Source organism: Prionailurus bengalensis, chromosome C1, assembly GCF_016509475.1.
Source record: "Prionailurus bengalensis isolate Pbe53 chromosome C1, Fcat_Pben_1.1_paternal_pri, whole genome shotgun sequence".
Classification (NCBI taxonomy): Eukaryota; Metazoa; Chordata; class Mammalia; order Carnivora; family Felidae; genus Prionailurus; species Prionailurus bengalensis.
In genome coordinates, this window is record NC_057345.1 from 110,150,839 (window position 1) to 110,178,168 (window position 27,330).

Here is a 27,330-nt window from a genome sequence, read left to right on the forward strand (position 1 = left end):
ATTATTATATAATATTAGATATTATTATTATTTAATAATAATATATAATTATAATATATAATATATAATATATATAAATATATATAAATAATTATATATTATTACAAACCTTTGCCTGCTGGCTTTGTGTGAATATAAGTTTTAAGTAAATTGGATAATGAATAAAATACAATTGCTGAATTCTATAGTAAATCGATGTTTAGCTTTGTAACTATATGTTAATTTGGATGTAAATTTAAAAAAATAAAAAATAAAACAAGTTAATAAAAAAAAGGAAAAAAAAGAAAATGCCAAATTATTTTCCTGTCTGCACAATTTTACAATTTCACCATCAATAAATGAGTTTCTGTTGCTGTACATCCTTGCCAACAATTAGTGCTGCCAGTCAATTTGCTTTTTGTATTTTAGCTATTTTAATAGATGAGTAGTGTTATTTCATTGTTTTAACATGCAATCCCCTAATTGTAAATGATGTTGAACAATTTTTCATATGTGTAATAATCATCTCAAAAACTTTGGTGAGATACCTGTTGAAATCTTTTGCCCATTTTTCAATTGCATTGTATTGTTGAATCTTATTCTATATATCTTTAATAGATTCCTTTAGTGAGATCAAGGAATTTTTCTTCTTTCTGCTAGGAATTTTAATAAAAAATGGGTTTTAATTTTTTTTTCAACTTTTTAAATTTATTTTTGGGGCAGAGAGAGACAGAGCATGAACGGGGGAGGGGCAGAGAGAGAGGAAGACACAGAATCGGAAACAGGCTCCAGGCTCTGAGCCATCAGCCCAGAGCCCGAAGCGGGGTTCGAACTCACGGACCGCGAGATCGTGACCTGGCTGAAGTCGGACGCTTAACCGACTGCGCCACCCAGGCGCCCCAATAAAAAATGGGTTTTAAATGTTATCAAAATGGGGCGCCTGGGTGGCTCAGTAGGCTGATCATCTGACTTCAGCTCAGGTCATGATCTCACAGCTTGTGAGTTCGAGCCCCGCATTGGGCTCTATGCTGACAGGCACAGAGCCTGGAGCCTGCTTTGGATTCTGTGTCTCCCTCTCTTTCTGCCTCTTCCCTGATCATGCTCTCTCTCTGTTTCAAAAATAAATGAATGTTTGTCCTCCTTAACATAAGAAACTCTTAAATATGGAGAACAAACAGAGGGTTACTGGAGGGATTGTGGGAGAGGGGATAGGATAAATGGATAAAGGGCATTAAGGAATCTACTCCTGAAATTATTGTTGCACTATATGCTAGCTAATTTGGATGTAAATTAAAAAAATAAAATTAAAAAAGTAAAAAAATAATAAAAAAATAAAATATTTTTAAAAATACCAAAAAATAAATGAACATTAAAAAATTTAAAAAATAATAAATAAATGTTATCAAAATTGCTTGTGTTTTTGTAAACTAGAGGTTATGATATAATCAATTTCCAATCTGATAATATAATATATTACATTAGTTGATTTGTTATTGAAAGCTAAAATTGCATTTTTGGGATATTTTGTAACTTGATGCATTTCTTTTTTTATACATTGATGATCAATTATGTTTATTTAAGTTTTTTAATATATTTTCATTGGAAAAATTAGTATATCTACTGGTTATATATATTTTTAGTGAGTTTTTTTACATCTTGTGTCAATTTTGATAAGTAACATAATTCTGGAAAGTTGTCAATTTCATCTATGTTAAATGTTATATATAATGATATGAAATTTTTTAAAATATCATTTTCTTAACTTGTTTACATATTTACTGTTTATCCTTATTTCCTCTTTTTTATTACTATCATCATTTATGTGTTCTGCTCTCTTTTTCCTCGGTCAAATTCACTATGAGTTTAATGATTTTTCTGATTGTTTTCAAAGAACATACTTTTGACTGTTGATTCTATTGTGTTTTCTTTTTATAAACTTATGCTCTATTAATTATATTTGCTTCCTTCCATGTAATTTGTATCTTTATTTGTTATCTAAGTTTTAAACTAGACATTTATTTTACTGTTACTTTTTTTTCTTTACACTATAAACATTTAAGGTTAAAATAATTTCTTTATATCCCACAAGATTTAAAACATTATGTTTTCTAAAATTTATGTCTAAATATTTATAATTTTGATGATCACTTTTATCTGACTTATGAGTTCTTTAAATGTAGGTCTGAATTCCAAATGTATGGGATTTTAAAGCTACTTTTAATATGTACTTCTGATATATTCATTTTGATCTGAAAGCACGTTTATTATGCATGGGAGTTATCTATGAAAAAATCAAACTTTACAAAATTAAGTGGCTGACTTTTGTTGTATAATCAACCTTTACAAAACTAAGTGGCTTATAATAATAAGCTTTTATTTAGCTCATGTGTCTTGACTGGGATTTCTCATGTTTCTGGAGGATAGCTGGTTATTTTATTTAGAATGACCTTTATTTGGATGACTAGCCTGACTCAACTCCAGACCACAACTTTTGGGAAGTTCTCATGTTGATGGCAGTGGGCAAAAGAGAACATGGAAACATACAAAAGCAAGGCACAATCTCAGTCCAGATTAAAATGTGAGTGAACTGGAGTTCACCTCTTAGAGGAATGGCATAGGATAGGGGAAGAGATAAAGTACTGGGCATTTTATTAATGCAATCAGTCTATACAGCAAGTTACCAATCTTATACATATTTTTGAAGATTGCTTTTAAGTAAGTGATCAATTTCTATAAATGACCCCACAATTTTAAAAGACTAAGTAGTCTTTATTTGAGAGATGTATAAGATGCAGAAATGCCTATCATATCAAACTTTTTAAAATTTTAAGAAGGATTTAGATATGAATTTAGTTAATTTTACTTATTTATTTTCCAGTTTGATTGAGATATAATTGACACATAATATTGTATACATTTTAGGTGTACAAAATAATTTGATATATTTACATGTTGTAAAATTATTAGTGCATTAAATTTACATAACATGCATCACCTCACATTTTTTCTTGTGATAACTTTTAAGATCTGTTCTCTTAACAACTTTCAAATATGTAATACAGTATTGTTAACACTTGTCACTGTGCTCCACATTACAGTCACATGATTTATTTATTTTATGACCGAAAATTTTTGTGTTATGACCCCCTTCATTCATTTTTCCCATACCCTATCTTTTGCCTCTGGCAACCATCAATCTGTTGTTCTCTGTATCTATGGCTGTTTTGTTCTCTGTATCTGTGGCTGTTATCTATGTTTGTTTATTTGTTCTAGATTCCACACACAGTGACATCATGCAGTATTTGTCTTTCTCTGTCTGAAATACTTAACATAGTGCCCTAAATGTTTATCCACATTATCCTAAATGACAGGATTTCCATCTCTATGGCTATGGAATAACCCAGTGTGTGTGTGTGTGTAACATCTATTTATTCATTAATAGACACTTAGGTTGTTCCCATGTTTTGGTTATTGCAAATAGTGCTGTAATGAACATGGTGCAGATATCTCTTTGAGATGATGATCACAATTACTTCAAACTCACACCCAGAAATGTAATTTCCCTGTCATATGTTTGTTTTTTTATTTTTAGTTTTTGATGAAGCCCCATAGTGTTTTTCATGGGGGCTATGTCAATTTAAATTTAAGCCAACAGTGTACAGGGGTTCTCTTGTTTATACATCCTTAATAGCAATTGCTATCTCTTCTTGTCTTTTAGATAATAGCCATTCTAACTGGTATAATGTGATATCTCACTATGACTTTGATTTGCATTACCTAATGATTACTGATGTTGAGCATTTTTCCATGTGTCTGTTGGCCATCTGTATGTTTTCTTTGGAAAAACTGTCTATCAGGTCTTCTGACTGTTTTTTAATTGGATTGTTTGTTTCATATTTTTTTTAATGTTTATTTATTTTTGAGAAAGAATGACAGAGTGTGAGCAGGGGAGGGGCAGAGAGACAGGGAGACACAGAATCCGAAGCAGGCTCCAGGATCTGAGCTATCAGCACAGAGCCTGACGTGGGGCTTGAACCTATGAACCATAAGGTCATGATCTGAGCTGAAATCTGATGTTTAACTGACTGAGCCACTGACGCACCCCTGTTTCTTTGTTTTTGGCGTTGAGTTGTATGAATTCTTTATGTATTTTGGATTTTAACCCCTTATTAGTTACATCATTTGCCAGTATCTTCTTCCATTGAGTAGGTTGCTTGTTTGTTTTGTTGATAGTTTCTTTCACTGTTCACAAGCTTTATAGTTTGATGTAGTCTCAAATGTTTAATATTGTTTTTGTTTCTTTCACCTGAGGAGATAATTCCATGAAATGTTGCTAAAGCCAATGTCCAATAAATTATTGCCTGTTCCTTTTAGGAGTTTCATGGTTTCAGGTCTTAAATTTAGGTCCTTTAGCAATTTTGAGTTTATTTTTGTATATGGCCTAAGAAAGTGTTTCAGTTTGGGGGCACCTGGATGGCTCGGTCAGTTAAGCATCTGACTTTGGCTCAAGTTATGATCTCACGGCTCGTGGGGTTGAGCCCTGTGTTGGGCTCTGTGCTGACAGCTCAGAGCCTGGAGCCTGCCTGGAATTCTGTGCCTCCTTCTCTCTCTGCCCCTTCCCCACTCATGCTCTGTCTCTCAAAAATAAACAAACAATAAAACAATAAAAAAGAAAGTGGTTCAGTTTTGTTTTTTCACCCATAACTGTCCTGTTTTCCCAACACAATTTATTGAAGAGACTTTTTCCCATTTTATATTCTTTCCATTTTTGTTGTAGATGAATTGACCATATAAGTTTGGCTTTATTTTGAACTCTAAATCCTGTTCTATTGATTTATGTGTCCATTTTTGTGGCAACACCATGTTGTTTTGATTACTATAGATTTGTAAGGTGGCTTAAAATCTGTAATTGTGATACTGTCATCTCTATTCTTCTTTCTCAAGATTGCTTTGGCTACTGGGGTCTTTGTGATTCCATAAAAATTTTAGGATTATTTATTTTGGTTTTGCAACAGTGAGACTGATATTTTGATAGAAATTTCATTAAAACTATAGATTGCTTTGGGGAGTAGAACATTTCAAGCATATTAATGTTCACAATACATAACCATGGATTTGTATCCATTTGTTTGTATCATTTTTAATTTCTTTCATTAATATCTTATAGTTTTCAGAGCACAGGTTTTTCATCCCCTTGGTTAATTTTATTACTAGGCATTTTATTCTTTTTGATGCAATTTTAAATGAGATTTTTAAAAATTACTCTTTCTGCTGGTTTGTTATTAGTATTTAAAAATGCAACAGATTTCTGTATACAAAATTTGTTTTATTACAACTTTATTAACTTTATTTGTTATTTCTAATAGTTTTTTTTTTGTTTTTAGTCTTTAAGGTTTCTGTACCATCATGTCATATAGAAATACTGACGGTTTTCTTCCTTTCTTTTTTTTTTTAATCAATTTGGATATCATTGATTTCCTTTTCTTGTCTGATTGTTTTGACTAGCACTTCCAGTACTATGTTAAATAAAAGTTTTGAATGTGAACATCTTTGTCTTCCTTATTTTAGTAAAATCTTTTAGTTTGTCTCCATTGAGTATGATGTTAGCTGTGGGTTACTCACATAAGTTATTTATTATTTTGAGGTATCTTCCTTCTCAATCCACTTCATTGAGAATTATATCATGAACAGATGTATTTGTCAAATAATTATTCTTCCTCTATTCTGATGATTGTATGGTCTGTATCCTTCATTTTCTTAATATGGTGTATCCCACTGATGGATTTACAGGTATTGAATCCTTGTATCCCTGGAATAAATCCCACTCAATTGTGGTGAATGATTTTTTTATGTATTATTAAATTCTGTTTGCTAATACTTGGTTGAGGATTTTTTAATCAATGTTCATTAAGGATATTGGTCTGTAATTTTCTTTCTTTCTTTTCCTTTTTTTTTTTTTTTTTTTTGGTACTGTCTTTGGTCTTCGTATCAGGACAATGTTAGCCTTGTAGAATGTATTTGGAAGCATTTCTCCTGTTTATATATTTTTTGAATAGTTTGAAAAGAATAGGTGTTAACTCTTTAAATTTTTTCCTAGAATTCACCTGTGAATCTATCTGGTCCTGGATTTTTGTTTGTTGGGAAGTTTTGGGGTATTGATTCAATGTTTCTTTGTAGTAATCAGTCTGTTCAGATTTTATATTTCTTTTTATTTTTAATAAAGTTGATTTATTTATTTGAGAGAGTGTGAGTAGGGATGGGCAGAGAGAGAGGGAGAAGGGGGAGAATCCCAAGAAAGTTCTGCACTGTCAGTCCAGAGCCTCATGCAAAGCTTGAACTCACAAACCATGAGATTATGACCTAAGGAAAACTCAGGAGTCAGATACCCAATCAACTCAGCCACCCAGGTGCCCCAATCTCTTCTTGATTTAGAGTTGGAAGATTGCATGTTTCTAGGAAGTTATTAATTTAGTTTTAAGTTTTTATTTATTTCCAGTTACTTAATATATAGTTAGTATTATTTTTCAGGTGTATAATATAGTGATTCAATGCTTCCATACATAATCCAGTACTTATCACAACAAGTTCCTTCCTTGATCCCCATTACTTATTTAACCCATCCCATCACCACCACCTCCCTTCTGGTAATCATCCATTTTTTCTCTATAGTTAAGAGTCTATTTCTTGGTTTGCTTCTCTTCCTTTTTTTCCCTTGCTAATTTATTGTTTATTAAATTCCACATATGAGTGAAATCATATGGTATTTGTCTTTCTCTAACTTATTTATTTCACTTAGCATAATACTCTCGAGTTCTGTCCCAAAACAAATATACACATTTAATGTAATCCTGATCAAAATACCAACAGCATTTTTCACAGAGCAAATAGTTCTAAAATTCATATGGAACAACCTAAATAGCCAAAACCACCTTGAGAAAGAAAAGCTGGAATCATCACAATTCCGGACTTCAAGTTATATTACAAAGCTGTAGTAATCAAAACAGTATGCTACCAGCACACAAATAGACACATAGATCAATAGAACAGAATAGAAAACCTAGAAATGAAACGACAACTATATGATCAATTAATCTTTGACAAAGTAGGGAAGAATATCTAGTGGGAAAAGTACAGTATCTTCAACAAATGGTTTTGGGAAAAGTGGACAGCCTCATCCAAAAGAATGAAACTGGACCACTGTCTTACACCATGCACAAAAACAATTTAAAAATGGATTAAAGACCTAAATTTGAGACAGAAAACAATAAAAATCCTAGAAGATAATACAGGCAGTAACTTCTTTGACATGGGCCATAGCAAATTCTTTCTGGATATGTCTCCTATGTCAAGAGAAACAAAAGGAAAAATAAACTTTTGGGACTGCATCAAAATAAAAAGCTTCTGCATAGTGAAGGAAACACAGCAAAACTAAAAGGCAACCTACTGCATGAGAGAAGATATTTGCAAATGACATATCAGATAAAGGGTTAGTATCCAAAATATATGAAGAACTTACCAAACTCAACATCCCCCCAAAAAGAACAATCCAATTAAAATATGGACAGAAGAGACATGAATAGACATTTTGTCCAAAGAAGGCATACAGATGGCCAAAAGACACATGAAAAGATGCTCAATATCACTCATCATCAGGAAAATGAAAATCAAAATACAATGATATATCACCTCACACTTGTCACAATGGCTGAAATAAACAACACAGAAAACAACAGGTACTGGTGAGAAAGGAGAACCCTCTTACAGTCTTGGTAGGAATGTAAACTGGTGCAGCCTCTCTGGAAAACAGTATGGTTTCCTCAAAAAAGTTAAAAATGTGATCAACCAATGGCACTACTAGGTATTTACGCAAAGAATGCCAAAATATTAATTCAAAGGGATATAGACACCCCAGTGTTTATAGCAGCATTATCTACAATAATCAAATTATGGAAACAGCCTAAGTTTCCGTCAACTGATGAATAAAGAAGATGCTTTTTAAAAAAGTTTTCAACTAGAGTTGTAAGTAAATTATGAGGCATCATTTTAATGACTTAGTATTTATCATTACCTGTGAATTTTACACATACATTATATGTCTTTATGATATTAACCAGCATCCTTTTATTTTCTTTTTTTAATGTTTACTTATTTTAAGAGAGAGGAGAGAGACAGAGACAGAGAGAATATGAGTGGGGGAAGGGCAGAGAGGGAGGCAGAATCTAAAACAGCCTCTGTGCTGCCCCAACGTGGGGCTCAATACCATGAACCATAAGATCATCTGAGCCAAAATCAAGAGTTGGAAACTTAACCGAGACACCCAGGCATGGCAACATCCTTTTATTGTCATGTGAAGAATGCCCTTAGCACTTCTGATGAGGCAAATCTAGTTGTGACAAACTCACTCGACTTTTTTATTTAGGAAAATCTTGATCTCACCTTTATTTCTAAAGAACAGATTTTCCAGTATGTTATTCTTTATTGATAGTGTTATTCTTTTAATATTTTGAACATGTTATCTCATTTCTTCTGGCCTGCACAATTTCTATTGAAAAATCTGCCTATAGTCTTATGGGTGGATGGGGGAATGGGTTTTCTTGTATGTGACAGCAGCTTTTCTCCTACTGCTTTCATTTTTTTATTTATTATATTTTTATTTTATTTTATTATTTTTAATATGAAATTTATTGTCAAATTGGTTTCTGTACAACACCCAGTGCTCATCCCAACAGGTGCCCTCCTCAATGCCCATCACCCACTTTCCCCTCCCTCCCACCCCCCCTCAACCCTCAGTTTATCAGTTGATTCTCAGTTTTTAAGAGTCTCTTATGGTTTTCCTCCTTCCCTCTCTATAACTTTTTCCCCCCTTCCCCTCCCCCATGGTCTTCTGTTAAGTTTCTCAGGATCAATTGCTCTTTGTATATGACTTTTGTCATTTTAATATAATGCATTCAATGTAGCCAATATATATGTCTAATGGGAATTCTAGAAAGAAAGGAGGAGAATGATGGTGAAAATATTTAAACAGACTAAAATTTGTTTTCATCTGAGAAATGTATGAAACACAGCAGATTTGGGAGTCTTATTAAGAAGCAGAATACAAAATAATTCCTACATACATTATGCTAAATCTGTAGGAAAAACACTGAAGATTTTACAGGAGGCAGAGAGGAAAGCAGATTACCTCAAACTGGTGGAAACTAGACACTCAACAACAGTAAGGGAAGTCAGAAGATGGTGGAATCATATATTCAATATGATGACAAATGTATTCTGCTGGATATTTATTTTCTTTTTCATTCATTCTTTCTTTCTAGAATATATATTTCTAGACATATATTACATTGCAACCATTTCTCCTAAATTCTATTTCAGTTTCTCTATTTATTGGTCTCTCTGTGCATTATTTTGCATGATTCTTCACATTCCAATTCCAGTTTGCTAAATAACTCTTTATTTCTAATGTTGTTGAATATTCCATTGATTCTTTTCAAAATGATTCATTTATTTCCTCAATTTCTATCTTGTTTTCTTTTCATATATGCTAGCTTATTTTTATATTTTCTTATTTTTATTGATATTTTTAATCTTCCACTACATTTATTTTTAAAAGTTTATGAAACCTACTTTTAAATATTATCTTTGTTTATTGCAATTTCTGAATTCTCTCATTCCTGATACCTTTGCCCATTGTTTTTGCTTATTTTGCCATGTACCTTTTTTCTTTAAATGTTTTATCAGTTTTTATTGAAATTTTATATTACATAATACTTTTATGTGTATTTGGTTTTAAATATTTTATTTGTTATTTTTTATTATTGAAGTATAGTTGACATATGATGTTATGTCAGTTTCAGATGAATAACATTGTGATTCAAAAATTCAATTCATTACACAATGCTCACTACAACAGTATTTACCATCTGTCACCATACAACATTATTACACCATTACACAAACTAGATAATTATTTTATCTTTTTTGTATTTATATTTATTTATTTGGTATGGTGTCTTTTAATAAACTATTCATCCTCAAACAATATTTTTTTAATTTATTTATGTAAATTAAAGTTAGTTAACACACCATGTAGCATTGGTTTCAAGAGTAAAACCCAGTGATCCATCACTTACATATAACACCCAATGCTCAACCCAACAAGTCCCATCCTCAATGCCCATCACCCGCTTAGCCCATTTCCCCACCTACCTTCCTTCCAGCAACCCTCAGTTTGTTAAGAGTCTCTTACACAGGGGCGTCTGGGTAGCTCAGTGTGTTGTGTCTTACTTTGGCTCAGGTAATGATCTCGTGGTCTGTGAGTTTGAACCTTGTGTCCAGCTCTGGGCTGACAGCTTGGAGCCTAGAGTCTGCTTCTGATTCTGTTTCTCCCTCTTTCTCTGCCCCTCTCCACTCATGCTCTGTCTCTCCCTCTTTCTCTCTCAAAAATAAACATTAAAAAACAATTTAAGTCGCTTATGGTTTATCTCTTTCTGTCTCTGTTTTTATCTTATTTTTTTCTTTCTTCCCCTATCTGTTTGTTTCTTAAATTCTACATCTAAGTGAAATCATATGATATTTGTCTTACATTTTGTTAATTTATTTTTTTATTGTGGCTATTCTTTAAAGGCTGATTTTTTCCCCCATAGATTCTTCTAAATAAGATTTGTATCATTAGCTTCTCCCAGACCCATGGGGCACTACCAACTTTAGATCACCTTAAACCAAATTTAAGAAGAAGAGAAAGAAAAGAAGAAGGAAGGAAAGAAGGAAAGAAGGAGAGAAAGAAAGAAAGAAAGAAAGAAAGAAAGAAAGAAAGAAATTGTTATTGTGCTATAATATTTTCTAATTCCTTGAAAATAGGGTAAGAGAAGAAACCAGCAGCACTTCAGCTAGGGTTTAAATCCCAAAGGCTTGGCCTGGAAGATGTGAGACATCATTGTCTTTTGGGTTAAAATCTGACCAGCAAAGCAAGCACATGATAAATAGCATCTCTGTGGAAGAAAGAACCAGAACAAGAAATAACACCCAGTTTTCAGTCTGAGGTCACAAAGAATATGAAAATCCAGGTTAGGTGAGGATGAAAAGGCAGATGGTGGGAAAAGTGTGCAGCCAGCTGTGGGTCAGAATTTCCTGAGCCAATAAGGACAAAGCTAGTAAGGAATACAGGCCTCCTAATACTAGCACTACTGCTTCTAAACACCACAATGCCCCATATTATTGAGAATGGTGGAAAATACAAGTTTTCTATATCATACTACATAATTTCTAAAAACCTTCATTCTGCAAAATCACACATGTAGAGGGGAAGATGTATTCAGCCAAACCACTGAAAACCTATGCTATTTTTAAGCAGACCTACAAAAAATAACATCAGTCTGAATTAAAACACTAACTTCATTTTAAAAATATTAACAAACTGAGGGTTGATGGGGGGTGGGAGGGAGGGAGGGTGGGTGATGGGTATTGAGGAGGGCACCTTTTGGGATGAGCACTGGGTGTTGTATGGAAACTAACTTGACAATAAATTTCATATATTGAAAAAAAAAGAATTGGATGTTAAGAAACATTCCATCCCTCCTTTTGGAAAGCATTCAATTAACACACCATCCAGAGAGGGGGAGAATGGGGGGGGGGTGTTAGCAGGAAATATTTTCTTTGATTTATTTATTTTAAAACCTTCATTCAATTTGTAACGTTTAATAAAAGCAGATATTGACTAGAAGAAATAAAGATATATTAACTCTCTAATGAAAAGAAGAACTACAATCAATAAAAACTTAACCTGAAAAGAGCACATTGATGGAAGCAGGTATAAGGAACAGTAAAGGCTGTGGAGTAATGGAAATAAAGGCAAAGTGATATCCTCATTATCAGGAGATTCAGATGGCAAAGCGCTGCTGGTTTTGTACACTGTGAAGCCATCCAGAGGTGGGTGACGCTGGCTCCTGTGTTAGATTCTGAGAGCACTACGTGTAAAACTAAGACAAAGCACAGGGCCAAAGCCAGCTAGAAGGGGTACTTCAGGTGGCTAGTCTGTAAGCATGTGTTCCTCCCCACCCCCAGCTGGCTACACCCACATTTCTGAATGTCCTTAATGCTCAACTGTTATTAGTTGATGGTACAAAACAATTAAGGGCTCAGGAAAATCACATGTGAACTAAAGCAACTCTGCTTATACTGACATCTTTTCTTATTTACTAATCATATGTGAGCTTATTTCCTATGCAGGAAGACATTCTGTAGCAGAACAAATAGTACATAATTAAATACCCAAGCCCTATGCTTTTCTAAGTATATCTCATTAAAATTCGGCTTTGAAATAAAAGAGAAGGAGTTAATTTACTTACAGCAAATGGATATAAATCTTTTTGTTCACAGAATACTCAGTACATATCATTATTTCTATCTTATAAACTTAACACATTTATTTATAACACTTCTTATCTTTCTCCTTTCCCAAATCTGAACTTCTTGAATGTCGGGCCGTGTCATGTTACATTCTTCCTGGTGTCACCCTACTTCCCACAGGGCCAAACAAAAGTGCTTAATAAACTGCTTTCAGAATAAGCACATATGTGATTAACTGAATGGGCAACTTGTGTCCCTTCTGAAACGAGCTTCTGTGTGGTGTGGTAGTGTAGAGAGTGCAGGTGTCTCCTTACAGAGTGTAATTCCACAGACACCCTTATTTTTAGAGCACCTACTATGTGACATGTGGTAATGTAGACACCACTATTTATAATTCCCACCATGGATGTTCAAGTTATAAAGGAGGAAATCGAGGCTTAAGGAGAAGCCAAGTGAACCCCTCTGATGTCTGCTGTCCACAAAGCCTCACAGGCTTTATTCTTGACCTGGAATCATTCCTAAAATATCTTTAGTTTCTCTGCCAGTGATCAAAAAATGGTTTAAAATGGGGACACAAATATTTTAAAGAGTGAGACATGACCATATAGTGAAAAGAAAACAAAATTGCAAAGAAAAAACGGTTTGAATTCCAGGCATTCTTCCAAATATACTCCTCTCAGACTTATTTATGAGATAACCAAGAAGAAACCATGAAAGGAAATAATAATAATACCCCTTCAGAGCAGAAATCTAAACAAATTTACATATTCATGTAAATTTATACATGTATACATATGCATTTACATATGTATAAGTTATATGCATATTATCTCAGTATGAATACATGTATGTAAACACATTGTGCAGTATATGCATATATATGCTATATATATATATATACACACACACATATGGTTATATATGTAAATGAATATGTTATATGTATATAATATGTATGTAAATTTTTGTAGTATTTACTATGAGGAGGATATTATTGTTTCTTTTCCATGGGTTCCTCTTGCTTATTCCCATAAATAAGTTCTTAGGCCAAAATTCACCCCCAAACCTCTCTACCCATGAGGAAATGCTCTTTGAGCTCCACTACAATGTCTCCCTGTGGGCATATCCTGTGCCACCACTCCCATGAGCATCCCAGTGCTGCGTTGCTGCATCCTGGCACATGTCTGGCTCCCATGTTTTCTCTAGAAAACATAATCAATATCTCTGACAACAATCACACTAGGTAGCAGAGTAGTGGAAACAAATTGGCTCTATAGGGACTCATTTGATCCTTTTTCATGATTTCCCAATTGAATCACAGTAGTAACTCAAGCATTTTTTGACTTGTATGTTTGTTTTTCAATTAAGAATCCTAAATAGTAAGACTCACTGGTGATTATGTGTTTGTTTAAAGCAATGTTCAAAAGTAATACCATGCTAGAATTAGCAAATCATAAACTCTAATACAAATCTAAATTGACAACACGTGAAGAGAAATGAAAAGTGAGAGATGGGTTCATGAACAGCACTATAGATTTCCTTTCTTGAAACAGTTTGACATTGTTCAATTAGAAAAAAGGTAGGCTCTTCCACCTGTTATTAACAGTTCTCAGCTGAATTGATGATGTTGAGTTATTCTCAGTGACATTTTGTAGAGCTTTGGTGACAGCCTGAAAACACTACAATGTTGCCTACTGAACAAGGCACTAATGTTGTAAACAAATACCAAAGTTACAGCATTTTCTTATAGAATATTCTGACTTCCCAAATCTTTTCTCACCCTGACCTGGGGATGAAATGTGAATCATAGATAAACAGGGATACAAATCTGTCAGAAGATTGCTGATTCTGAGGTCCAGAAGGAAACTAGACATGCAGACATGTCACATCTAGACCACTTACATGGGATATGTGCACTGCCCACATAAGGTTCCAGACTTGCCAACCTTGCTTCACACCTACTTGTTTCACACTTCAAGATATAATTCTCCCTCTTTTCCTTCAATTCCAGTAGTGACCCACCTTCTCTCTCACCTTCAATCATTTCTTTACACACACTCTTTCTTATGCCTGGGATTATCTCCATGTACACTTTTCTTTACAACCTTCACAGCAGTAACCTTCTTTATGGAAGTTGTCACTCCCTCTGAAGTTTATTTCTGGCCCCTAATCTGTATGTTCAGCATTTCTCCTATAGTGTCCCAGTTCCCTGTCTTGTTTTTAACTCTATGCCATTAGTATTCATTCCCAAGGGCTCCTGTAACAAAATACCACAAACTTGGTGGCTTGGAACAACAGAAATCTATTCTAACATTTCTGGAGGCTTAAAGTCCAAAATCAAGGTGTTGATTGGACCATTCTCCTTCTGAAATCTTTAGGGAAGAGAGGATTCTTTCTTGTATCTTCCAAGTTCTGGTAGCTGATGCATTTCTTACCTTATAGACACATCACTCCAATCTTTGCCTCCATCATCACATGGTGTTCTCCATTGTGTCCTCACATTGTCTTCCCTATGTGTATGTCTTTGTGTCCAAACTTCCTTTTTCTTATAAGGACACAGTCATTGGGTTAGGACCCACTCTAATCCAGTAAGACTACATCTTAACTTGCTTATATCTGCAAAGACTCTATTTCCAAATAAGGTTCTATTCTCAGGTTCTGAGTAGACATGAATATTGGGGTTACAGTATTCAATCCAGTACACTAGCAATTATATTTCCCAATTCACATGTGCTTCTTTACCAAACAATACTCTCTGCTAGGGTGATATTGGGGTTTATTATGTTTACTATTGTAACCAGTGTATTTACAATTCTTGATACATCCTATGTGCTTAGTTGATAGCGACTGAATGAATAAATAAATGGATCCCAATCCAAAGCAATGTCCCTAAAAGGGAAGGTACCATACTGGACATTGAGACTAATAATTCAGTGATTGTAGTGAGAAGACCTAAATGCAAACCCTAAGTCCATAAGGGGTGGATCAGCACAGGGAGATGTAGCAACAACCAGAGCTCAGGTGAGAATTGGATCAAAATGTAAATACCTGAGTATGCAGCAACGACGTAGCTCAACAAGGCATGGGCTGTTCAGCCTTGCACATCCTAAAGAAAGGTCTATTCAGAACTATCCCTTGACCACTTTGACAGTTTCCCTGGTTGGGAATACTTCACATATATGGTCACATATCATTGCTGGGATAACTAAGTATGTTCCTGTACAATTCCACTGAGAAAAGCTTAGAACCTTGGGTTTGGTTTCTTCTGGAATTTGCCCATGTACATTTCCTCTTTGTGGATTTTAACTTGTTTCCTTTCACTCTAAATAATAAAAATAAAGAAAATAATAAAAATAACCATGAATAACCATAGGGTTTCTCAGTCCTATAAATTTAAGCAAACTATGGGGCCTGGGGATGGTCTTAGGGACTTCCAACACAATAATAGCCAAGGCACAATAATATACTTGAGATGGATAATTATAAAGAACAAGACCCTTGATGCATAGTAGCTGCTCAATGAAGTATTAGTTGAATAAGTGAATGTCTGTGGTGCATTCATAGGTCATCTCTCTTGATATTGGGGGTGGCTCAAAGTTTTCTCAGGCTGATATCAAAGTCTGGGCTCAGGGGTACCCTGCCCCTGCCTTCCTCTAGGCTGAAAAGCCATCTCTGTATGTTTCCTTTCCTGTGCCTCCTCTCTTAAAAACTGTATCTCACACCTTCAAGCTTCTTGAGAGCAGGAGCCATGGCACCTCTGATGGATCCCACTAGTGTTGCATTTAGCACAGAGTGGAATGCAGAGGCAAGCCAAAGTGCTGACCCAAGATCTGCCTGCCCTCTGATCTGTTGTACTTTTCCCCTGATTTATCTCTATCGGGGTGGGTGGCCCATGGTGAAGAAAGAGCCAGGGAAAGGAAGACAAGAGAGTGTGTCTGCTATCTACCTTGACTGGGTGGTGCCTTCAGCAGAAGTAGCTTCAGCTCTTGAGGTGACGCTGACCATTGGGCACTGGCAGCATGCCTCCTTCTTTCTTCCTTCAGGCTAGCAGTGGAGGCAATTCCATGCTTTGCAAATCTCTGGGTTGCCTTGCCTCTGGTTACAGGAGCTTCAGAACTCAGAGTGATTCTCTTTTCCTCTGAGAATGGGAAATCAGTGGGCATGCACTGATATGCATCTATCTCTAGGCCCAGAGCATCTCTGGGTTTCCCAGTACATAGGTTATAGGTAGCAGGTAATCAGCAGGCTCAGGGTTCCTGAGCAGATTATTCAAGAAAGGGAGTGTGTGATCAGTCTGAGGCAGATTTCAAACCACAGACAATATGAGGGTGGCCAAGGGCATTTTTTTGTTAATCATATCACTTTAATGACTATTGCTAAACATTCCAGGCATAAGCAGAGACATAGAAATATAAAGGTACAAGGAGAATTTGAGAACCTCTGTTATGTGCGGTGGCGGTGATCTATCACAACTTAACTAAGCTGGAAATTCATCTCCCAGGTTTTATTTCCAGTGTGATTTCCAGTTATAATTGGCCTCAAGGGATATTTTGCTGGCATATTTTTATGCTCTATAGATAGGGGCTGGGTGTGCAGTTCATGTATGCTATCACTCAACTCCTGGCTCACCTGGTTGGCATGGGGCAGCATTGAGACCCATATTACACATCCAGTTCCTAGTGGGCCTCTTCCTTCAGCTTCTCCAAGCTGAAGGGACAACTCCATGGCAAAGGGAGACAGTTTTTCCTGCATGTGACCTATGGCATTAAGATTGGAGGTGGTATAGTCAGACATGTATTCCAGTGTGTTCTTCCTGATTTAGTTGTCTTTAACCCTTGACCTTGTCTATACCCAGTTTCTTGTTTTTCCACCACTGCCTTGACTGGCTGACACATAAGTGGGTAGCCTTAGGCTCAATACCTGATGCAAAAGCAGTAACCTCCTCAGACTACCCCACCAGTTCTCCTCCTTATAACAAATTCCTCATTCTACATTGCATGTCATTATTTTTGCTTCTTTGATGGACACCTATCTGGTACAGAATGGATAATTGTTTAATTGGGCAAAAGTAGAGGATGTATGCATAGAAAAAAGAGGAATTAATCAGATCTAGGCCCAGGATAGTCATGTCTACATATTTTCTCAGCTGTCCAGGGTTCTGCATCATGAAGACCATAATAACATGGACTCACATTTTCTTTCATTCTCTGATCCAGAACACAAGTCTGCTTCTCCAGAGAGTCCCCTGGGAGTGTCAGCTTCCAGGGCTGCAGCAGCATCAGGAGGGGCTATTATTTATGACTGACCTACTGCTTAAACAGAGTTCAGAGGATGGAATCACAATTGAAGAAAGGCTATCACAGAATCAGAGCCCTCAGCCCATAAGTTCTACTTAAGCTCAGAAATAACTTGGAGCCCAACAGGGACATATAATTGATGAGTTCTGTCAGCCAGCATGTTTTCCCACTGAAAATGAGCTCCACGTGGAAAGGTTGATTTATTTGTGTTTTATGGCTTATTTTGTGGTGAAGAAAAATCAATAAAGGCATTCATTTTTACATTTTAAATGTCCCAGGCAAAATCAGAGCATTATCAAATGTATGCTTCATGTTCTTCATTTCTAAAGGTGAATGGGTATAACGAATTAAACTTTGATTTGAAAATTACCCAAAGGCTCTCTCTTTTCTCAAGTTCTGCTCCTTTAAGAGAATCAGATTGGTGGGAGGCCTCATATGCACTCCCTAGGGTATTGCCTGCCTACCTCAATCACTGGAGCTGTGTGTTCTGCAGACTTTGGCACTGTGCCCACCGTTAGCCACTTTTGCCCACATTCAGAGAGCAGGACAGAGGGTCTATTAATGGACTCTGTACCCAAGAGTGAAGCTGGGCCTTTAACACAAAGATCATGGGACCAGCTGCATATTAAAGTCTGAGGAGGATATGGTGTGATGCTCAGAGGCACAATGCAGTGTGTCAGGGTCAGGAGAACTCTTATCTGACTTTTACCTTAGCCCACCTGAGAGATGAGGAAGCCCAACTAGGGCAATTGTAGTGCAGGGTGGAGAAGATAAGGTAAGAATTCAGAGTTCCTTTCAATTCCAAATACTCATGACATGCATTTGGAAGCTACAAGGATGGGTGAGTCTGAGAAGCCTCAGAGACTGCTACCTGGTGAAACTAGGTGGATGGTAAAAACAATTATCTGTACAGTCAATTAGAGTTACAAAGGAGTTTCTCATGCATTATTTAATGTAATTATAAAAATCTCTTTATAAGTTAGGTATTAGAGGAAAAGTAAACTGTAGGAAGGAAACAGTTTATATGGGACATGTGGGTGCCCATGAGATGTCCAGGTGGATATACCCAGAAGACACAGGACATTAGGGTCCACCCATTAGATGTCCAGGTAGTCTATCAAAAGCCTAATGTCAGGATCTGGATGTTTGGGTCAGAGGCTTGGGCTAGAGATTATGTTTGGGGTTGTCAGTCTATAAGTGATGTAGAAGTTATGGACATACCTGACCTCACCCAGAGAAAGGTTGATGAGGGACAAGAAATTAGTGAAACCAGAACCTTAGATTCAATGTTCCTTTGAGCAGGATGAAAGAGATCAGCACAGATAAAAGCTGAGGGAGAATTAAGACAGAGGGACTGTGAGAAGAGAAATTTCAGAAGGCAACTTGCTGAGCACCTCACCTGGATTTTCTTGAGTCAGAAAGCAGGTACCTTCCAGATCAAGGTACTGAAAGCTTCCTTATATTTCTCTGGTTTGTCTGGAGAGAGATGTGTTCCAGCCTTAACCAGAAGAGAAAGCCAACCCTACTTGGCTGAAGGGCATTAACAATATCACAAGGTGGACATTAATGTTATACTCACATGTTGGAGAAGCACAGGGATCCAGAAAACAACACCTCACAATACTGAAAACTAACCACTTCCCAATCTGTGAGTTATCTCACCTAGGACTGATGGAAACACATGGCTCACTTTCTGCAGGAAGACAAATGACATTCCTGACACTTGGCTAAGATGTGCAGGATTTGTTTTTATAGCAAAATCGAGTTATTGTCCCTGCTGAACATGTGCTGCATTTTACATCACACAAAGAATGGCTCCAATCTTTATCACTCCTTCAGTAACCAATCCCACACTCTACTGTTACTTACATTGTTATGGGACCAGGCTGGAACACTGGCAGAAAAACCAAGTGGCACTCAGAGATCTTGGTGGATCAGAGATTTATTTAACACTGACAGGCTCAAAGGAGACCATTTCTCCAAAGATCTGAGCACCGAATGCAAATGGGAAGGGTAATTTATAGTTGTCAGCTTCCATATCTGTGCAGGTTTTCAAGTGCACAGCAAACAAAGGAAGAAGAACCTGGAGGAGGGGTCTCTAAGTAAGAGACCAGAGTTTGTTTTAGCCCCATCGGCCATCTTTGGAGTACTTTATTCACTTCTCCAACATTCTCCCTTTGATGCCTTTTAAAAACTTTTAGTAGGCATCACCTTTTAGTTTTACAGGTTGGTGCTCGTGGAAGGCTAAGATATGTGCTGCAGTTTGGGGAGCAAGAGTGTTTTCAATAAAACGTACCATGGCATTCAGTATACAGGGGCTGATGGATATAAGTAAAATTATGGAGAGGAGGGGCCCCACCAGGGCAGGAAGCCAGGAGGCCCAATCCGTGCGATCCTATCCTTTCCATTGATTGATACTTTTCTGTTGTACGTTGAATTCTTAACCTTAGTTGTAACTATTCCTGACTGGTTTACGAAATAGCAACATTCCTCACCCAGAAAGATGCAAGCCCCTCCTTTTTCTGAAGTGAGGAGGTCAAGGGCTTGCCTATTTTGGAGAGTCACTCTTGCCAGAGAGTTTATTTGGCTTTATAAGGTTACCAGAGAATCTGCCACCCGTTCCATGTCTTCATTTAACTCTTGATATAGTCTATGATATAGTCCTATGATGAACCTATGCTCCCTATTCTGGTTCTTATTCCTGTCGTAATTCCTGGTCCTATCAGAATGGGTAGCAGGATTGCCTATTTAGCCCAGGACTCGGGGCTAAAGGCTGTTAAGAACTGATCTTCAGAGTATATGGATATCTCTAGGGTTAGAAAGACAGAATAACGTAGCTGAGTCCAGTTGGCCTCTAAGCATCGGTAGGCCGAATTAAAACACAGATAGAACACCTCAGGGGTTAAACATGGGTTGTATTCCACTTTAAGGTTATATTTCTTCCACATAGAGAGGTACCATTCATACCTTCAGGGACCATACAGATTAGATTGTTGGCATTTGTGAGAGAGATCCTAGTGTCCAAGAGTCCAATTAAGACAGAGGTGTTGGTTTTGAGATTTTCAGGAGCTTCCCGGGTCAAAGGGATAGGAGTGGCTAAGTAAGCCCTCTGGCTGAAGGGCAAGCACATCCAGCAAGTTCGGGTGTGATTAGCTATTTTATGGAGGATTTGTAGAGTAGTGTTGGCCAAACGCTGGAGTGGGGAATTGGTAAGCATCTGATTGAGGGCTGAAAGGTTCAAACCCTGGTAGGCTGCCTGGGGAGTGGTCGCCTTTATGGCTTGTATTACCCTATCCAGGGTATCCTTCATAACCTTTTGAAGAGCCCTGTCTTGTACCATTCCCCTGTTCAAGATCCCCCATTGAGGAAGGTAAGTGTAGCAAGCTTGCTTCCTTCTCTGCAGGCCCTTGTTGTGACATAGGTGCCTGACATTTTGGGTTATCTCTATGGTCCAATACTCAGTCCTTGGGGCACTGGGTGACTGACAGAGAGTGGATGTTTTTCCCTTGTAGCAATCCTTGTGGAGGGAGGTGAAGGCACTGAATGCCCTTGACCCCCTTATTGTCATATAACAATCCTGGGGGCAAAGTGGATAAGCAGCAGTTGTAAGGGTGAGAGAGGTTATCATAATATACAGTCAACACTTAATAGTCCTCCCATCCAGAGGAGGTATGTGACACCCAGCATGCATCTTTTGTCCCATGTCCAGCTTGTTGGTGCAGTCTCTATCAGCCCAATAGAAAGAAGTAATATCAGGGCTATGACACCAGTAAGGGACAAGGGCTGGCAAAGTTGCATCCAAACCCCTGTGCTCAGTCCACGTGTTGATTCCTCAAGCTTCTGCCATGTGCAGGCCATCCAGCTTTGGGGTGTGGCTGGAGCAGGGATGGAGATCTCAGGGGCCAGTGTCTTTTTGAGGGTCAGCTTAAGTGGGTGACTGGATCTGGATCACTTCGTCAGGTTGAGGGTTCCTCAAAGTTGGTCTTCTTAACTCTGGAGTGATGGGCCCATGGGGTGATAACCTGAAACTGAATCCTCCATTTGGTTGCATATCTGTAAAGTCCACCTCCAAGTCTTTGAAAAGGGCGGGTTTCTGGTAACTGTCAGATCAGGTTTAGGGAAGATATGGTATGCATAGAGATCCATCCTGTTTTTCAGTTGTTTAAGTAATCATATGCCCATGGGGTCTTATTATCCCCATAGAATAACAAGCACAGAAGATTGCTTATACATGAAACACTGTTACAATTTTTCTGAAGTTTACCTCAAGTTGTCTAGTTTAAGCAAACAACAAACATTTAAAGATAATCATAACTAGAATTTAACATCCATAACAGTGCATTGTTGAAACATAGTTGTTCTCTCTAAAGCCCTTCATTTCCAGAGATACCCAAATTGAGACCAATGCATTTGTAGAACAAATCCAGTCTTAACAAATATGGCTTAATTAGTTACATAAACTAAGCAAGAATAGTGATTGATCATGAGTATCTTTTAAAGTTTGCTTTGCTGGAACTTTTATAAGGAATCTCCAGGTTGAATTTTAGTAGCCTCTTCAGGTCAGAAGCCAAACCAAATACTTGCCATCACATAGGTCTGAAATACCTGTAGAATTCGGTGAATTCCTCTTCATGAGGTCCCCAAGATAACCTGAGGTTCCTGCACCCGCCAGGAAGTGACCTTCTTTACTCACCTGGTGAGGCTGCTGGGAACTCTGTAAGCAAAGCACCAGGCCAACATTTCCAAGGGGCTTTATGGCTCCATGTTTTATAAAGCCAACCCTAGTTCCTTAAAGCTGTCTGGTCATATCTGAGTTTATGAATGTCATTCTTAAAAATGACATTCCAGTCAAAGCCTTGGTAAAATAACCAGTATTTCCAATGGTGACCTGTTACCAGATGAACAGATTCTTATTGAACTTATGCAAACAATTGTAATTGCCATGAAAGAAAGAATACTCATTGAGAGTTTTTGAATTTCAGGGGAATTATGTACAGAGAAAAGATAAATGCTTCAGGTTACGAATGAATACTTTATGACTTTTTTATATCACAGATATCTTAAGAGAAAGTTTCCTTAATCTGGAAGAGGAAAAATTAGAGAACCAGCAATATTTTCAACAAGAATCACAAACTATAATCTTCCTCAGTTCATTTAATCCCATGTTCCTAATTCTTGTTCAATTTGAATGCAGCTTTTTAGTTCTGGAAATTCTTACCCATTTTAGTATTAATCCTAAAGATGTTGAATATCTGTATTTGTCCTCAAAGTCCTTTTTGTAAATCTTCTTGAAGGAGAAACATGTTTTTTGAGAGAATAAGAACGATTATAAATGACAAGAATCTCAGAAATAAACATCATTAAAAATCTGATGAGAGTTCATTATGATGCAATTGACAAAGAAATTCTGTTATCTCTGTGACATATAACATTTCATTTAATCAGAATACTAAATTATGACCTTATATCAGAACATTAAAACTTTAGGAATTGCGTATATGTGGGCAGTTATAACATTTACCTGTGCAATACAACTTAAGGTTTACCATTGTAAAACAGTGCTTTTCCAAGTAACTTAGCATCTCAAATAAAAGGGCCTAATTGGTCAATAAGACTTCATTTACTATTTAAATCCTGAGAAGTTTGTTAAAACCCCAGGAAGTCGTAAGTGCATCCTAAATAGGATTACATATCGTTACACATCTTAAAATTTTATTTATTCAACCAAAGTGTCAATAAAAGATCCCAAAGGTGAATGTATAGCATTATATAGTTGTTATCAACACCTAGCTTCTTTAACATTCAGAAGTTTTAACTGAGTGATCAAAGACCTGATAAAGATGAAATATAAAACTTTGATTTACCCAGAGGATAGACCTTTGTTTGCATTGTCTTATCAAGAGCAGATCAACAGTTCAAGAAAACTTTGTCATTTGACATTCAACCTTATGTCAGTGTATTTTTAAAAATTCCATTTATCTCAACCTCCTACAACTTTCTTTTGCTTTCAAATTTTGTCCCAAAGCCATTTCTTTTCAAATAACCAGTCTCATTTAGGGAAAAAAAATTACTTTCTTCTACCCTCAACAAAACTGTATTTCCGGGGCGCCTGGGTGGCGCAGTCGGTTAAGCGTCCGACTTCAACCAGGTCACGATCTCGCGGTCCGGGAGTTCGAGCCCCGCGTCAGGCTCTGGGCTGATGGCTCAGAGCCTGGAGCCTGTTTCCGATTCTGTGTCTGCCTCTCTCTCTGCCCCTCCCCCGTTCATGCTCTGTCTCTCTCTGTCCCAAAAATAAATAAACGTTGAAAAAAAAAATTAAAAAAAAAAAAAACTGTATTTCCATTCCTTATGTCTTTCTTATATACCTCCTACTTTCCTACATATAAGGTTGCTTTCTTTATTTTAATCAGTCTTAAGTACACTTAGCAGAATTTTAACTCTTAGGAAACCTTAGTCTCCAATTGAGTACTTAGTAGCCAACTAAGAGATGTTTACATCAGAACTTTTTCGATGGTAAATTCATGAACCAATTAAGTACAAAGCATGTTTTCTAATAGGTCTGAATAACCTTAATTTCTCAGCAATAAGAAGCTAAAAACACAAACCTATGTTCAATAATCAAAGCTTTAGCATTCCATCCCATTTGGAAAGTCTCAGGTTACCAAGACCTTGAAAGTTTTCTTAACAATTACAGACAAAATTAACTATCATTAACAAATTTCAACAGAGATAACATGAGTTTATTTGACCTTTGCCAATAACTTTAAAGACACGTCCAATAAACTTAAATTAGTTTAAACATCAAATATGTTTCATCTGTGTCCACCTAAAAGTCAATCAATTTCTCTCCATTGTCAATTTTCTTTTGGGGTACCAGTGGAGGTATCTGAAATGGGTGGTCCAAGGGGGGGTGCACTTTGCTCCTTGACTTGGAGGGTGAGAGGAGGAACCAATGGTGCCTGAGACACTGAGGATTGTATAGGACCACACCCAAGTTGGTGCAGAAACATGAGGGGGAGGGCAAGGCAGAAGCAGCAACTGCTTGGGAATATTCCTTAAAGTCCCTGTCCCGAGGTAGACTAACCATAATTGGCTCCAATTATAGCCATTAACCTTGGAAATGAGAAGAATCCCTCACATCTATTAGGCACAGGAACAGGGAGAGAGAGTCAGTGTCCCCTTTTAGTCTGATTCTATCTTGGCTAGGCCAATAAGGTACCCTTCTTGAGGTTCCCCCTGATATCGGCTGGGTTTTTGGGACTTTCCCTTATTGGGACACTTATTCTTTTTAATGTCCTTTCCCCTTGCAGTAGGTTCATTGACCCCTTGCTAAGGAGGTTCTGAGCCTCCCCATTTTGGGCAGCTAGACCTTCCCTGTCCTTTAGTGGTGGCTCTTTAGTGCCTCTGGAGCAGTGTGTAAACCTCGCATAATCCCGGGGTGGGGGGCGGGATCCTCTTGCTCCTGGACATGCTTATGGCCTTCTCAGCCTCTGCTCTGATCCCTCAGAGAGCCTCTTGGTATCAGTGGATGTGGACCGGCATCTGGAGAGCTCCTGTGCTGGCTGAGGGAGCAATCTGGCTGCTGGCTCTTATGAGGGAGGGTTCTCCAGGCCCAGAAGGGGAGGAGAAATGGGTGGTGGTGGTGGAGGTGGAGGCATCGGTGGCAGCATCCAGACAGACGGGGGAGGAGTTTCAAGCTTAGAGGAGGGCGGGGGAAGGAGCCTAATGAGTCATGAGGAGGCAGAACACTAGGGGAGCAATGGATTGCTTCTTTGGCTCCCTGGGTGAGTTTCCAGATAAAGTGGCTAAAACCTTTGCCTGGCTCTGCTTACTATGGATGAATTGCACCCAAGGTGGAGGATTTCTGGCAATTCCAAGCCAGGAGTCGATGTATGGGAATTGATCAGCGTGACCTGGGTCTGGAGACAACATACCAGATGCAACAGACCATCAAGATATCCAAGGTTCCCCCAGATGGCCCCACACACACCAAAAGTGGGTCTTTCCAACTCACAAAAGATCTCCAATGTGCCAGATGCTATCCCAATTGTATAGTATCCCAAAACCCCCTCCTTGCTCCGACCTGACCTCACAATGTTCCTGTGAGGTGGAATCACAAAGACAGAGGGACAGGGGCGCCCTTTCCAATGAGGAGACCAGCCAGATGCCCGTCTGGCTGTGTCCCGAAGGAAACCAGGTGACGCTCAGCCACAGTGGTCCCAGCCCTGTGACCCATGATCAGAAACCATGGATGCCACCACAGACCATGTGCCATCCACCATTGAATCGCAGACAGGCCCACTCAGACTCCGTGGGCCCCTGGGGACCCCAAGGGCACCCGCTTGTGGAGCCACAGAATTGAATTTGGCAGGCAAGCTAGAGTGAGTAGCACATTCACACTCACATACACACCAGAGGTTATTACATTCCCTCCCATAGAATTCCTACCTGTGAGACTTCTGAAGTCTTGGGGAGTGATCAGGTCCCCCTTCCACTCTTGAGAGTGGGCCTGACTAGATTGGGCCTTACCGGTTCCTACCTCAGGTCCAGGTCCTTGCCTGCCAAGTCTCCTCAAATCCGGCAGGAATGGTGGAGTGGGGGCCAGCCTGAGGCAACTGAGCAGGAGACTGCTGAAATTCAGGCAGGGCACACCCTCTCCCTTGCAATCCCTCATTCCATTCTCCCAAACCGGTGGGAACAATGCGTCAGCACAGTTGGGTTTCCCGGTCAGGGAACCAAATATGTTATGGAATCAGCCTGGAACGTTGGCAGAAAAACCAAATGGCACTTGGAGATCTTGATGGATTGGAGATTTATTTAACACCAGCAGGCTCAGAGGATACCTTTTCTCCAAAGATCTGAGCGCTGAATGCAAGTGGGGAGGGTAATTTATAGTCATCAACTTCCATATCTGTGGGGGTTTTGACGCACGCAGCAAACATAGGAAGAAGAACCTGGAGGAAGGGTTCCTAAGCTAGAGACCAGAGGTTTTTTTTTGCCCCATCAGCCATGAGTACACTTTGGCATACTTTATTCACTTCTCCAACAATACCATTCTTTGATGACTTAGTCTGAGGTGTCCACCCCATTTACCAAGTGAAAGAGTAGGGGATGACCAGTCATGGTACATTGCTTCTTGGAAAAAGAGTATCAAATAAAATCTGTAGGCTGAGATAAGGAGGTTCTGAATTGTCTGTATGCTGGGCATGCAGTTTTACATGTTTTCTACTGATTCAGAAAACAAGGCCATGAGTCCAGTAAAAGATTTCTCAATCTCATAGGACCATTTCCAAGACATCCTGGATTTGGGCCAGGAGCAGTGCATACCAACTCTGTCCTTGACTCTAGCAATGGGAAGATATTTGAAAGCATTGAAGTAAACAAGAGAAAAGATGGGGCAAACCACATAACTTGGTTGTCAAACTGGCTAAATCACTTCAAATTTAAGAACTGATAAATGACCAAAACAGTGCAGCTCCTAAAATGTCTCACTCTCTGAAAAATAAATAAGCTTTATAAATGTTTTCATAAAAATATTTTTTAGTATAATTTATTATCAAGTTGGCTAACATACAGTGTATACAGTGTGCTCCTGGTTTTGGGGGTAGATTTCTGTGATTCATTGCTTACATACAACACCCGATGCTCATCCCAAGGGCCCTCCTCAATACCCATCACCCATTTCTTCCTCTCCCCTACCCGCCCTCCA